Source organism: Varanus komodoensis, unplaced genomic scaffold, assembly GCF_004798865.1.
Source record: "Varanus komodoensis strain SLA01 unplaced genomic scaffold, ASM479886v1 scaffold1, whole genome shotgun sequence".
NCBI classification, from domain to species: domain Eukaryota; kingdom Metazoa; phylum Chordata; class Lepidosauria; order Squamata; family Varanidae; genus Varanus; species Varanus komodoensis.
This window is the reverse complement of record NW_025335268.1, coordinates 99,861,654-99,877,362: the sequence shown is the minus strand read 5'-3', so window position 1 is coordinate 99,877,362 and position 15,709 is coordinate 99,861,654.

The following is a 15,709-nucleotide window of genomic DNA, read 5'->3' as shown; positions in this document are numbered from 1 at the left end:
ATAAGAGGGAAAGCATTTCTTTACTGAGCCTTACCTTTTACCTCTTCTCTCTGCCCTGGGAGTTTTGTTCTCAATGTTACAAATCACGATCCAGCAGCCTTGGCCATAAGAATAGGCACTAGACAATTCGATTGTTGTTGTGATAGGAATTTACATTTTGCCTCTATCGTCTGAGAGGTTATATTTGACTTGCCCAATTGACAACATCCATAGGCACAACGTAAGTACTAGAAACAAAGTTTGCTGAAAAATAGAGCTATGTGGTCATCTTTCCTGTCTGTTTACAGCATTGTTAACCCTCCAGGTAAAACAAAAATGCATTCTGTTTATATTTCTAGGAGCGGAGTGTGCCGAGGTTAGGGAGCACAGTTAGTTGTTATGCAAAGCGAACCTATTACTTTTGCAATGCTCTTCAAATATCAGGGTGGATGCCTACCTATTTGCAAAGACTGCAGGAAGCACATAGGGGAAAACTCATTTGCAAAAGCTTCAGAAATCCTCAAATTGCCAGCTCTCACTCTACTTAGCAGCTACAGGAAGAAAAGTATCTCACCAGCAGCAGTCATTGTAGCTTTTACACCAACAGCCTATGAAAGCATCAAGAAGATCAGCAGGGTACTTACAAAGCCCAAGCCTGACTTCCTCTGCAATGGTGCTGCTTATATTAATATTTTATTTTCACTCACACATTTCTATTTAATGTGGTTATAAAATGAAGATGGAAGAAAAAACATCTGAGAACATTTCACAGACATGTGCCAGATCTTTTGATATGCACTGAAGCAAAAATAAAAAAAAATAAGTTGGGGCGGGGGGAGAGAGAGAGAGAGAGAGAGAGAGAGAGAGAGAGAGAGAGAGAGAACAACATTATCCATAAATTCACTACAGCGCTTACTGACTTCATAGTGGCAGCAGGTCTAAAGCAGCAAATTTCACACCTGGAGAGAACACCTGCGGCTTCCCCAACCAACAGATACAGGATCTTTGGGCCACTGTTACTCAGAGTGGCATTTTAGCCGCATGGTTGTATTGTAGGGATAATATAATGAACTGTAAAATGTATTTATTTTCTTTATCTCCCATTCCTTCCCTCTGCCAAAGTGGTTTGTATCATTTTTTTAAAAGAGGGACCGGTTCTGCCTTTGTGCTTACAAACTAATAAGACAAAACACCTAAGGGAAAGGGACTGACAAGAAAAAGTATGGTGGAATATAAGTTTGAGGATGCCAGGAAAAAGAAGCCATGAGTTGCAAGCAAGTATTTACATCTAGGCAAGACCAGGCTGATCTTCCTTCGCTTGGATAGAGGGGCTCCAATGCAATTAAGTCACCCTTGTTCTCCTGGCCAGTGGTAGAGGGTAGGGTGTGTTTCCCCTAACCCTGCAGTCCAAGGGCTAAAACTGCAGCCATGGCTGACTGGCCTCTCTAAAGTCCCTACCTTATTCATGAGCATAGAAATCAGAGGATAATTTCACTCAATTTCTCCAAGAAGAGGAGAAATGCTTATGTATGCATGCATATGCCTACATATTTAATATCGATACCACCCAATATCCAAAGCTTGGTCTTCAAACAGTACGTCATAGGTGGGGCTCACCACTGGAGGTGGTTCTTTTTCCATAAGGCTTTTTGCTGTTCAAGTGACAATGACCGCAGCTGTATTGACAGCCTCACCTCCTGCTTGTATCTCTGCAATGCTCAATATCTAGTATCATTCTGGGGCAATGTGCTGTGGGGGAAAGAAGGCCACTATGGCCCCAACATACAATGGCAAAAATGTGGAGCTGAGGAAACAACAAGCTTCCAAAAGACAATTGTACAATGAATAACAGGTCACTTACACACATTCTCCAGCCACATCATCAGTAAGGTAAGCACAAGAAGCCTGAACTTAACTCACAGGAATTTCTTTAAACAATTCTTCTCCTTTGGATTTATTTTGGAAAACAATAATTTTTCTATCCAATTGAATGAGAATGACCAAAGGAGGAAAAATCAGCACAGCACCGTGCCAGATCCTCAAATATTCCCATGATTCTGGTTGCACCAGAGATCTTAATATGTTAAGCACAAATATCTGAATAAGGGTTTTTAAACCTATTATCCAGTTATAGATAGTTAACAAAATAGCTTTTACCCTCTATTTAACTAGACCTTTTGCCCTCTTTTTTCAATATGCTACAGTCATAGCTTTGATACTCCCTTTCCTCATACACATGAATTTAAAGTTAGGAAGGCATCTGTGTTTGCCAAAGACTGTTCTGCATCCTGTCCTGGTAAGAAGACAAATTTCCTTAAAAAAAAAATGGATGCAGCGAGGTAAAAGGGAAGTACTAGGAAGCAAGTTAAAATGATAAAGGGATCAAATGAAATATGAACCTCTGAAAAGCATCAGCTGGTGTGATCTTAATGTTTTATTGGAACTGACATTCCAGTGTTTGATTTCTCAAGTTTCAAATAGAACATGAAACATTTTAAAAAGATATATCATGTGGCTGATAACCTGTAAACATTTAGCTTTGTTTCAGCAAAACATTCTCCATCATCCTTACATTTCCCCTTTAATCTTTCATTTTATATTGCATGGAACAGGATGGAAATCATTGTGAGCTAGGTGACATAACTACATTCTGCAGATGCAATGCTGTAACACCGCAAAAAGCACACTGCAAAAATAAATAAACGAATAAATACATAAAAATAAAAATCTGGTTGCAAACCTTATGCAAATCTGCATAAGAAGAGCAATGTTAGATCAGAGCAAGGGTCCAATGATAAGCAGCATCCTGTTTCCAGAGATGTGCAATGCTGAGAATTCAGTTCTCCTCAGGAGGCGACAAGTGGAGGATGAAATTGTGCATCAAGTACAGAATAGTCTCTGCCAAGTTAAATGAAAGAGTTTGTGGACACAGTGGAATTGACCAGGACTTTTACAACAGGAGTGCATAGTAGATAGTCGGACTTTGGAAAAAGAGAGAGCGAGAGCTCCTGTTTGCATAAATTTGAAGACCCAGTTTCCCATCCCATTTGTGCAAATGTAAAGCCTACAAAATAGGGAAGGGTGAAAAATCCTGGGGGGGGTGGGGGCAAAAATGGTTGCTTTGCCTAAGTCAACCCAAGGTGGGCACCAGTTTGGTTTGATGCAAACCAAGCAAGAGTGGGTCTCCCACTTTTCAGTTTTCCGAGTCAGAGAACTATTTCAGCAACAGTTCGTGCAATATGTATATTTTCACCCACAAAATGCACAAATTCTGCAAATTGTGGCCAACATTTTACTCAGATTGCAATTGAACCTTATAGAATTTTGCCTGGCTTAAAAAAAGGCAGGGAGAGTCATGGCCCACTTCAAAAATGGAAGCTTCACCCCCAAACCCCAATTTGGACCACTTTCAGTTCTTGAGTTGGTAATATGCTGAAAGTCCACTGAGCTCAAGTAGTTATGTTTCTTAGTATCACAGAATCCTTTGCAAAAAACAAAATACATGTAAATATGGGACCTGTAAAGGAAAAGCCTGTAATCCCATTTGCACAAATTGCTGTTGCCGGTAAAAGAAAATCCAAATTCCATGTATTAGATCAACTTGGTACAGATCAATCCAACATCAGCTGGGGGGAAACAGAACTAATTTTGTCTGGGGCTAATTTTGTCAATAAAATGCATTGAGTTTTCACTTCCCAAACAGAATTCTTAGACATCCCTAAATGTTTGCGCACACATGTAGCAATAGAATAGACTGTGGTTCTGTTAGAACATGGGTCCTCAAACTACGGCTCGGGGACCGGATCCAGCCTGCCATGTCCATTTGGACCCGCAATGCATGCAGGCCCACACCCGCCCACCTCCCTCTGCACACGGGGAGGCAACGGTTTGCTCACTTGGAGAAAACGATCTCCAAGCGAGCAAGCCGCTGCCTCGTGGCGCACGCCTGCCCGTGCCTCGCCTCCCCTCACCACACACCCCGTCCCCACCTCAGCATGCACGCGTGTCTGCACGCACCACCCCCACCCCCACCCCGGCCCACACGCACCGCCAGCACCACCTTTCCAGCCCAAACCCAGCACCGGCACCTTTCAACTGGCCCCCTGGTGAAAAAGTTTGAGGACCCCTGTGTTAGATGCTTAAGTAGTTGTTGTCATTGCATCTGTCCATTCTGAGGTTTGTAGCCCACAGATTTTACCCTTCAAGGATGCCAACAAAGACATCTAGCTGTCCATATTGAAGGTATGAATGCATTTGCTTCGTGCTTTAATAAGAGAGAAATTGCTGTAGTGCATTTATGTTTTGCTTTATAAACTTTTTAAAAAATCTGTTATGATTGTATCACATGCCACTTTGAAGGTCTTTGTGTTATAGAAAGCATTAAACATATGTACACAAATGTTCATAACTAACAATGGGATGTTATGACTGCTACATGTCATATTGGTGGCCAAAAGATTATTTGAAGTCCCAATTTCAGCCTCAGAAGTTCACACCAAAACCAGAACAAAACCAGAGCTCAGAGTTCCTGCCCATCCCTGCAGCTGTCACTGAGAGAATAGCAAGAGGTGCTTTTCTGAGGTTGCAAACATGTCCTCAGAGATGGAATGTTGTGGTGCCACAATCTGAAATATCCTGCTCATGTCAGCCTCTTTCCCTCTTTCTCTAAGGTACAGCACTAAACCAAAACTGGACATCTAAGTGTTTTTCAGGGTGGCAAAAGAATGGAGGCTATGTTTGCCTCTGCCCTGCACAGGTTGTCCGTAATATTCTGAGTTCAGAGTGCTAAGGGTAACCAGATTGGATAGTGCCCTAAGTAACTACAAAGTGCAACCATCTTAAAAAGATGATTGAACATCAAAAAGATATCTATTAGGATGAATTCACAAAAACTGCTCTAATATGAGACTGAAATTCAACAAGTTAAGACATGTATGATTAGTTGGATGCAGATCATCTAAGAAAAAGACTATAACCCCATTAATGGGAAGCCGTATGGATGATGGATATAAAATTTACCACTAGCCAAGCACTAAGAGAAAATTGGTACAAGATGTATTTTCAGTGGTATATTAACCCGAAAGATATGAAGAAAATGGGTAGGAATTATAAGGGAAACTGCTGGAAATGTAAGGAAATAGATGGGACATTTAGCATATGTGGTGGACATGTGATTTTTTTTTTTAAAAATGGAAACTGATACATGCAAAAATGCAGAAAATTCTCAGAATTAGTTGTACCATGAATGCTAAGAATATGTTATTTATGCTGAGACTCTCCCAAAGACTATGCTAGACTTGTTTAAATAAATGATAAAAGCAGCAAGAGCTCCAATAGTATCAAAGTGGAAAGCAAAAGACTGTCTAATTAATAAAGATTGGAAAAATTATCTAGCTGAATATGCAATAATGGCAAAATTAAGTGCTTATATAAATAGAAGACCTGCCAAAGAATTTAATGGGAAATTGTTCATAATTGTTTATGAACAATTCAACTAATATTTAGGAAAACAGAATTTGTAAAATTATCATTAGAGACCTGTATTTCATGCTAAAGTTATGACATTATTTACAACTGTTTTGATAGTTTAATCTGTTATTTGGCTTTAAGTCAGAACTGATTGATTTAATTGTGGCTAGGAGAGTTAAAAAGTTTTGCTTTCTAAAGAAAACTTATATAAAATGTTCTATAGATGGTATTTGTCATCAAGTCAACTAGCTAAGATGTTTCCAAATATGTCAAATAGATGTTGGAAATGTAAACATAAAGTGGGTGCTTTTTATCATATGTGGTGGACTTGTGACAACGCAAAAAAGTATTGGATTAAAATACATAGATGGATGGAGGAAATATTCCAAAAACCCTTTGCTTGTAAACCCAAAGTTTTCTTGTTAGGCATTATACTGGAAGATGTTAACAGACAGGAAATCTATTTGATGTTGCATGTAATTACAGTGGCGAGGATTGCATTTGCTCAATATTGGAAAAGTGAGGAGCTGCCCACCGATGGATTGATTCTAAGAAAGATTTTGGAATGTGCAGAAATGGATAGACTAACTTTGAAGGAGAAAGAGGATACTGATTTCTATCGAACTTGGGACTCTTTTTATAATTGGCTGGAGAAAAGGGACTTGGCGTAAATTTAGAGGTGTTTTTCAAACTATGATTAACTGGAATTTGATATTAGAATGTTAAAAAATATGTAGTAGGAGGTTGACCCAGTGAATCCAATGTTAATGTTTGTGATGTTTGATGGGGGTTTTTTTGTCTTAGTTTAAAATTTTTAATTATATATATGTGTGTGTGTAAAGTTTTGCTTTCTCATGAATAGGTTTGATGTTGAAATTATATTCTTTTATTTCTGTACTATCCATTGATACTTTTTATTTCATTCATATTCTTTCCTTTCTTATTTTATTTTATCTTATTTTATCTCTTTTTTAAATAAAACTAAAAACACATGGACACACATATAGTACAAACCATCTATCTGAACTAGGGCTTGATGATTAGAAGATGAGTGTGTGAACCAGCTTCAATAAAAAGTGAAGGTGGTATTTCTATTGGCTTATCTACATGTGGAAGTTATCACTTATTGTGGTACCTATCAAGTGATAAGCATACATGTGGGAATCAGCCTACGTTTGGGAATCAGCTGTAAAGAGATTCCACAGCAGCCATGGAAATGCTAAACTCTGCAACATGTTTACAGGCAAACAGATTGGATGTAAGTACCTAGATAGTGATGGGATATGCAAAGGGAGATAACCCAGGTAGACAGGCATGACAGTCTTCTCTTTGATCAGTTTCAAAAGGGAAATGTTCCTTTTTCAAGTCAGGCATTATCCTTCCCCACCTTGCATTTCAGTGACATGGGAGATTTATGCAGCTCCTTGAAATATTTATCACTATAATCCACGTCATAAAGATGCATTATTACTTTTTAACCAACATTAAAGATTAAAAACAGAATAAAAGCTTTGCTTGGTGCCAGGAGAAATTGTCCTTCAGAGAGTATGAGAGAGAGAAAAAAGAGAAGGAGAAGGAGAAGGAGAAGGAGAAGGAGGAATCTGCAAGCCTGAGAACATTAGAATGTTCTTTCCCACCAATTTAAATATGGAGGGCATGTTTGTTCTCCTTGATATTACATAATCCCCCTGAAAATGCTGTTGTAACAATGAAGAGTAGTTTGTTATATTATCCTGCATCTAGACTTGTACCTGATGACTGATTACAAAAATTATACTCTGTTCTTTGACTTTTGTAGACTGATCTAAAGAAACTCTAAACTAGTCTAAAAGAATGCCTTCTTCCTTATGGCTAAGATTTTCTTCTGAGTGTCCTCTGGGGACCACCATTCTCAATGATGTGATGAGAATCTACCAGGTAAAAAGTCTTCTCTGTAGTGTTCCTCCAACATCTGTAGAATGTCCTTCTCAGAGAGATGGAACGTCATATTTCTCTCTTTTCAAAGTTATGCAAAGGAACTTCTCTTTCAATCACAGGCTCTTATTATGCTAAACTGTAAGCAAGTGAATCTAGCTGTTGGTTACAGATCAAACTTTTACAATAATCAATCACCAAAGAAACAAGCTACATTAACTTTTTCTATAACTAGCCCATTACTGCAATATGTCTAGTTAAATGTTGGTATCAGACTAATCAGTGTGAGTTGCCTTCCTCTTCTCAGTAACCAAATTGCCCAAAACCAGTCCCTCAAGACAGCTCTTTATTTGTCAGAACCATTCTCTTAGAATGCATCACCTGTTGGTTATTCCTCCTCCACATAAGTAAGAACATGAGATCATAAGAACTTAAGAAAAGCCATGCTGGATCAGACCAGTGATCCATCCAGTCAAGCACCCTGTTCGCATGGTGGTGCCTCAAGTAGGATGTGTTTAAGACTTCTGCTTGTCCAAGCCCGTCAGCAAGGATCTATGCAGGTAGGCTGCTTCTGATAAAAGAGGTAGCACCCATTCATCCCCATTCACCCATGAATCTCACTGGTGACTTTGGGCCAGTCACAGACTCTCAGTCCAACCTACCACAGAGGGGGGCTGTTGTGAGGATGAAACGGAGCTATGTCAGCTGCTTAGGCTCCTCACAAGAGAAAAAAAATGTGGGATTTAAATGTGATATAACAACAGTATCATGAAATCACCCATGTCTATGTGCTAATTGACACTCTGAATTTATGCTTGTGGAAGCCATGGCAGTTCTTTTTCGGCTGGGCTTGATTTCCTACATGCTTACTGGTTCCATCTTTAATAATGCTTTTAAACAATTATGCAGAACAGGCATTAAGCTAAGTAGTCTGTAATTCCCTGGATCCCCTGTGGATCATTTTGTTGTTTCATTGGCTATTCTCTAATCCCCTGGTACAGATGCTGATCCTAGGGCCATATGAAATGTTTTGGTGAGAATGTCATCAATTTCATATTTCTTTAAGAACTCTGTGGTGGATATCATCTGGCTTGTATGATATACAGTCTTTCAGCATGTCAACAAGGTTGAAAATTTATCTTTTGTTCCTTAACTTCTCTGATTCCCTTCCAGAACACATACATTCAGGAATAGTCATTTGTTCAGCATTCTCTGCTGTGAAAACTAATAAAACAAACAAACAAACAAAATCATTCTGCTTCTCTGCAGTCTCCATTAATGCTCCTTTAACTCCATTGTCATGCAATGGCTTCTTTAGCTGGTTTCTTTCTTCAGTTGTACTTAAAGAATGTGTTATTGTTGGGCTTGATATGTTCACCAATCTGCTCCTCAACATATTTCTTTGCTCCTCTTATTGTCAGCTTGTACTCCCTTTAATTTTCCTATTTGGGTAAGCCTTGTATTTCTTAAAGGAAGCTTTCAGCTGTCTCATAGCTTCCTTGTCTGTGTTAAGTCGCCCTTTCACTTTTGACTCACTCATGCCTATTTCCCCATCCCTATCCTTTTCAGAGGACATATGGGTTCCCCAGCATGCCTGGGGCTGCAGAATGCTGGGAATTGCAGGACTTCTCTTCAAATCCATTAGATTCCTTCTGCCAAAGCATGCTCTAAATTCACTTAGAAAAATACAAAGAGTCCACTGAAGCTGGAGTCCACTGAATACCAGAACTGTTGACATAAAACCATCGACTTATTAAAATAATGAAGTTGATTCAAACTTCCTAGGAAGATGGGGGTGACCCATATTTATTTCCATGTCATTGGTGCACCCACTTTTTAATTTAGGAGTACTAGTTGGGATTGGCATTGCATGTGGAGGGTCTTCTTCAAGTTAAACAATACTTTTACCCAGAGGAAAATAGAAGTTATATACCTAGAGTACTTTTGATGAACTTTACCTCTTGGGGGACTGCCTAATTAGAAAGGTCAGATTTGTTATATGAATCATCTGAATGATAAATCCTAATTTGAAGATTGTATGTGCAGAAACCAACTCAGTATGGCCTTTTTATTAATGACTATGACTAAAAGCAATGTTTTAAATTGCTAAATATTATAGGCAGGAAAGTTTCTTGGCTTCTTTGAGGAGACATTTGAAATGAATAATGCTGAAATTACTTTTTAAAATGAAATGTAGAAAGACTGTTTTCATATGCTGCAGTTACCATATGACCACAGATGTTAATGGCCCTCTTCATTACGGACAGAAGCATTAGTGATAATGGCCAAGCTGGCTGAATATTCACCACTACAAAAAGTACCTTTCTAATTGTGAATTTGCTGGGATGCAGGGAATGAGAAATGGATCTCCTCTTTTATTCAGTGCTGTCATTTTCTAGTGAAAAATTCCAGGCTCTGGGCATTCTTGTGCTAATGCTTATGCATTCATTTATATTTATTATAAACATTTCATTTCACCTTTCAGCCCTAACAAGGACCCCACGGCAATTTACAACAATAAAATCTCAAGGCACTTAAAAACAAAGAACATTAAAAGCCAGAGTAAAGCAGTTAGAACACAAAGTATAGCCACCAATCCAATGGACACGTGTGTATAAAACCCAAAGCAAATCTACCATCACTTTTTATGCCCTGCTAGCTTGATGTGGACAGGGTGGAAGTGGGTCAGCTTTGAAATAAAAACAAAACCCTACATAAGTTTTTTAATTGCCTCCTGACACCAAGGTGAGGGAAATTAATTACGCCAACTCCAGAGATGGCATAATTCGTAGACAGTTTTTGAAGCATGTCATGAAATTCAGTCATTCATTTAATCCATGGAAAGCTTTGCCCCTTATATTTTGATAAATGCACGCACACAAGTGCACATGCAGACATACACTGTCTTGGCTCAGAGCTGCCTTTTTGTCCTCGGCATGCAAACCGAGGGCGGCCAGAGATGTTTGAAACTTCACATGGGATGCAAATGAACAACAATTTCTATGAATCTGACCTGTGAATCCACTGAAGACCAGGTTTTTCCAAGCTGTGCAGAGTCTGGTGGCTTTCCCTCTAATTGACATTAACACCAATGTGCTTGTGTGCAACTCTATGTGAATTTTTGCTAATGCAAATGAAGTTCTCATAAAACATATCTGAGCCCACCAATGAGCAGACTGGTTGGAATGAAAGACTCCTGATAATCCAGAAAACAAGTTGGAATGGCTTTGCAAAATCTTTGCATTGTAGATGGCAGCATTGTGTATGCTCATTGGAGGTGAACATGCATTTGATTTTAAGCCAAAAGTCAATTGCATTCATGGACAAAAGGAGAGACACATTGTAGACACCTTTTCAAGTAGCAGCATTTCTCATGTGTAACGGTTTATCTCTTCCTAACCAGTCAGTAAATGTTCTAATAATAATAATAATAATAATAATAATAATAATAATAAATGGTTAAGAGTGTGCATACAAGCATTGACACCCATGTAAGACCTACGTAAGACACTGTAAGCCAGGCACAGAAGCAGGATGTTGATGATGCATTATTCTCAGAGCTTTGGAAGAAGCAAAGCAAAGCAAAGCAAAGCAAAGGTGATTCCATTGCATCATTACCAGGAAGCAAAGGAGGAAGCTGAAGCACACCACCACCACATAGTAGTTCCCAGGCTAAAATAAATGAAGTGCTTTGCCTTCTTTTCCCCCATGTTGTACTTCTGAGGCACATTTTTATGATTTTGATATGGCATTGTAAAATCAGGAGTGTTGTTGCTGTCGTCATTAAAATTTGACAGAAATGTTGCCCGTGCTATTTTTTGTTTTATTTTATTTAGTGGCAGTAGCAAACTCCAGGCTGAGACTTGATGTAATTGTATTTTAGTTTAGGATGTGCTAATGCATGGAGGTTATGAATGTTTTATGACATTTTTGCTTCTGAATGCAGATGAAGGCTTTTAAGCTGCCACTGCTTTAATGAAGTTCTAAATCCCCCCCTTGAGATAGGAAGGAGGAAAGATGGTTCTACTTCATAAAATTGACCAGGATCTCTGTGTGATGATGGTGTTTTTCATTTGACAGTCCCTTATGGAAAAAGAACAACATATAACTACATAGCTGAAAAGTTCTTCTTGCAGGCATAAAAACCGAATTTTGTGAAGTAACAAATTAATCACACTATACTTAGAGCTTATAAACCGGATCCTTGGAGCTTGTCCAGGGTATCAACTATTCATGCCACAGTGCAAAGGAATTATCTCTCCCCTTCTGGCCTCAGAAAGATTATGTGCTACTGCAAAGGGTTCCCAGCTGCTAAGTACAGGTGACTGTAGCACAAAGTTGTGCCAGTCCCTTAGCTGTGATGAAACAAAATCATAACCTGGAAATGGTGAAGTGCTAAATGGCCGATCCCAACTACAGTTTTTGTGGTGGAAAAGTCCCAATCTTGTGTGATGTATTTCTGGCAAGTTTTCATTTACCTTTAGCTATATCTTTCTAGTTGGCCACAATCTGGACGAATGCATCAACATGAAGCCCTCTATACAGTATCTGGGTCCTGCTAGATTTCAGGGCAACAGACCAAAGGAGTTGAAATTGTCTCTTTCTTTCAACCCAAAAATAAGCCTCAGTGTGTAATTATAATGCCAAGCTCTAATTTAAAATTCAAGAGACAGCAGTGAAAGGAACTGTACTATGACTATATCAAAGTTATTTAAAATAGGTTGATTAAGGTGAGTCTCATCTTAAATTAAAAGGATAGGCCTCCTTGTGAGCAAGGCTCCTTCTTTATGAGCAGGACATCTGCTAGAAAGCCCATGACAATTCACAGCTGAGGCCTGGGTCTCGCTCTTAAAACTCAGGCTACATAAACCTCCAAACTAGAGTCACTTCCAAAGCAGGACAGGGCTTTTTCCCTCTTTTCCACTGCTAGACTTTAAATAAAGGGCTTAGACCAGAGCATTGGCCTTTTCATCACTGATCTAGTTTTAGTGTTCATTATATTTCTATGGACAAAGTCCAAGAGCCAAATAGAGCGAGAAAGGACTCTTATCTCCATGCATGATTTGTGAGTGTTTGGCTTTCTTTATAGCAATACTTATGGCTGGCTTAATTGCCTAATTCTCAAAGCCTGTGTTAAGCGCTCTCTCTCTCTCTCTGGATGCTGAAGTTGTTGGGTAGGATCTATAGCAAGGGTTTGCCTGGATGGTATTCCTTCTTCCCACAGGAGGAATCTACTTAAGGCAGGTATGTGGGGAGCCTACCACTCACAGAACTGATTTGGATTGTGGGGGTTTCATTTGGCTCACCAGCTTTTCCTCCTAGTCTTCATCAGTGCAATGAAGGAAAAAGCCTTCCCCATTTTAGCATTGTTTTGAGATAAGAGCTTTTCCTTGGAGCAGAATGTACTGGGGGTGCAGGAGAAAGCTGCTGAGTGACTCAATCTTGCTTGTTCCAGTCTTGTGTCTTGCTCTTATTGGGGAAATCTTTATATATGGGTGACTTTGTGCTATAAAAGGAAACCTGCAGTGTCTTTGCTCCTCTTGCCCAGAAAGAACCAGAATTACAAGCCAGGCACCTGTTCCCTGAAGCTTTATCATTCATCTGTTCCTTTAAGAGACTGAGACTGTCTGCTTGCCTGATGCAGCTGCTACATTTAGCTGCAAAGTTGATCGTCTGCAGAATGCAGTTCCCAAGGAAAAGTCAGTTGTGTCCATTCCTCTGCCGGCAGCGGCAAGCCAACCTGACTGGTTTTCCTAGTACTGTTGTAATCACACTTGCTCACATGTTCAAGCTCACACTCAAAACCAGTAATGATTCATATTCCTTTCTGATTATCATGCCAACATCCTGTAATCAGTGATTTTTATTGTACCATTATGTCATGTCCCGTCTGCAGGTTCTTCACTATGTTTTGTTTCTGAATACATTATCTGTTGGTATGCACCTATTCTTCCCCCAACATCAACCCTGCTCCTGTTTACGTGACTCAAAACCTATAAAACACTCTGCATATATTCTGGAATTTTGTAACTGGTGGGCATACCTCTACCCAGAAGCACTGTTGTAGGTTTGCACTCTGCAGAGGGGTTTACCTGGGTTGTTCTCCCCAATAAAATTGCTGAGGTTCAAGCTGAAGGTGTCACCCTGTGGATCCAAGCATACATTCTCATGGTTGCTCTTCTGGGAGTCCCCAACACCCTGCAGAAGTCTAGCCTGCTTACTTCTGAGTAGACATTCAGATACTTGATCTGCTTTGAAACATTCCCTATATTGCCCAGGTAGGTAGTTTGCAATACAAGCTACAAAATCATAGCCAAAAAAGGGAAGGTGTGATGGCAATAAAAAATTAAAACCAAATTTAAAGCAAATATTAAAAGCTACAATAGCATAAATCAATAGAATGCCGTAGTTAGCATTCTAGTTAGCATAATATAATAACTACTTGAATTCCCTGCAATAGAATGTAACCTTAATCTGATACCAAAGTGATATCACATTTGGTCCAAAGTGGGCCTCAGTAGCAAGGCCCAGAAGTGGGTGGGCACCACTGCAAAGGCCTTGCCACTAACCAAGTCTCCCTTGGAGGTGGCAAAGAGATGCAGGCCCCACACTGTGACCACAGTGTTGGGGTAGTTTTCTTATGTGTGAGGTGGCATGCTTGCTTCTGAACAGACATACATAGTCTTAGTATGTTGCATCCTGTTTGAAAATGTTGCTGTTCGGTTAATCTTGCTTACTTCTGGATAGACATGCAGAGGCTTGTCCAACTTATTTGCATGTACTTATTTCAGATTAGACATACTTCCTACTCAAACAATTAAAAGCTTGGATGGGAGATGGTATCTGTCGCCAAATAGATTAGCTAAGATGTTTCCAAATATGTCAAATGGATGCTGGAAATGTAAACATAAATTGGGTACTTTTTATCATATGTGGTGAACTTGTGATAATGTGAAAAAGTATTGGATTAAAATACATAAATGGCTCAAGGAAATGTTACAAAAATCCTTAGCTTTTAAACCTGAAGTTTTTTTATTAGGCATTATACCGGAGGACATTAGTAAACAAGAATGATTTTACATGTAATCACTGCGGTGAGGATTGCATTTGCTCAGCACTGGAAAGGTGAAGAATTACCCACCGATGAACTGATTCTAAAAAGATCCTGGACTGTGCAGAGAAATGGATAGATTGACTTTATCATTGAAGGACAAAGAAGATACTGACTTCTATCAAACCTGGGACTCTTTTTATTATTGGGTAGAGAAACGGGACTTTGCATAGATTTAAATATGATTTCAAGTTATCATAAATGGAAAAAGAAGGGTGTGGGGGCTACCCAGCGGGCTCAATGTTTTTGATGATGGTTGTTGTTTGCAGTTTTCTTTTTGTTTTTTAGAATTATAATTTCTCAAATAAAACTTTTTTTAAAAAAAAAAGCTTGGATGGGGTGGGGTGGACTTCTGCCAGTAGTCCTCCTCAACACTGGGGTGCAGCCCTTAAACATAGAAACAGAGTGAGTCAGAAGGGGCCTCCCGGGCTGGAGGCAGCTACAAAATTAAATTCAGCCCTTGAGCTCCACAAGATTCCTAATACCTGGTTTAAGTGATCTTAGGGTATCAAATCAAGGTCTTAGATATTGAAACAGTTAACTCCAGACTCTATGTTACTGATAGTGCCAAATGTTAATCTTAGATATTAAACTGCAAAGCATTTTCTACTGTGTCTAGCCCAAGTTGTAGTATTGCCAATACCACGAAATTGCTTGGACTTCATAAACACTGAGTTTGTGTCAGTGTTCTGGGATGCTAAGTTTGATGAAGATGCCTAAGTTTGCACTATACAAAATACAGGATTTTAAATCCTTAACTTCAGAAACATCTAATTTCTAAAAGGCTTTCCTGAAGTAATTATCCTAATGATTGCACAAAGCCTACACACCATTTGTTCTCAGACTGTAAACTAGGATACTGCACCGCTTCTACATTTCTCCTTTTTAAGGAAGTGCTCATCCAAGGATGATACAGAGTGAGGGTTGGCTTATGCATTCACTCACATGCCCACCTGCTAGTGGTCCCTCACTCCCCATTCAAGCAAACAAGTACACCTTTAAGGAGAAATATATGTGTTAGTTCTTCTGAGCCTGGTGATGTAAGAACTCATTAAACAAACAGCAAATTTAATGTTCGTGAAATAGATTAACTACCTGAAAAGATTAGCCATGCTGTAAAACAAGTACTTCATGTACCATGATCTACTGCAGTATTCCCTTTTGCATTCTGCTCCATTGCTGACAAAATGCGTAGCAGGAGCGCTGTTCTGAGATTTTGCTTCAGGGTGCAATGAT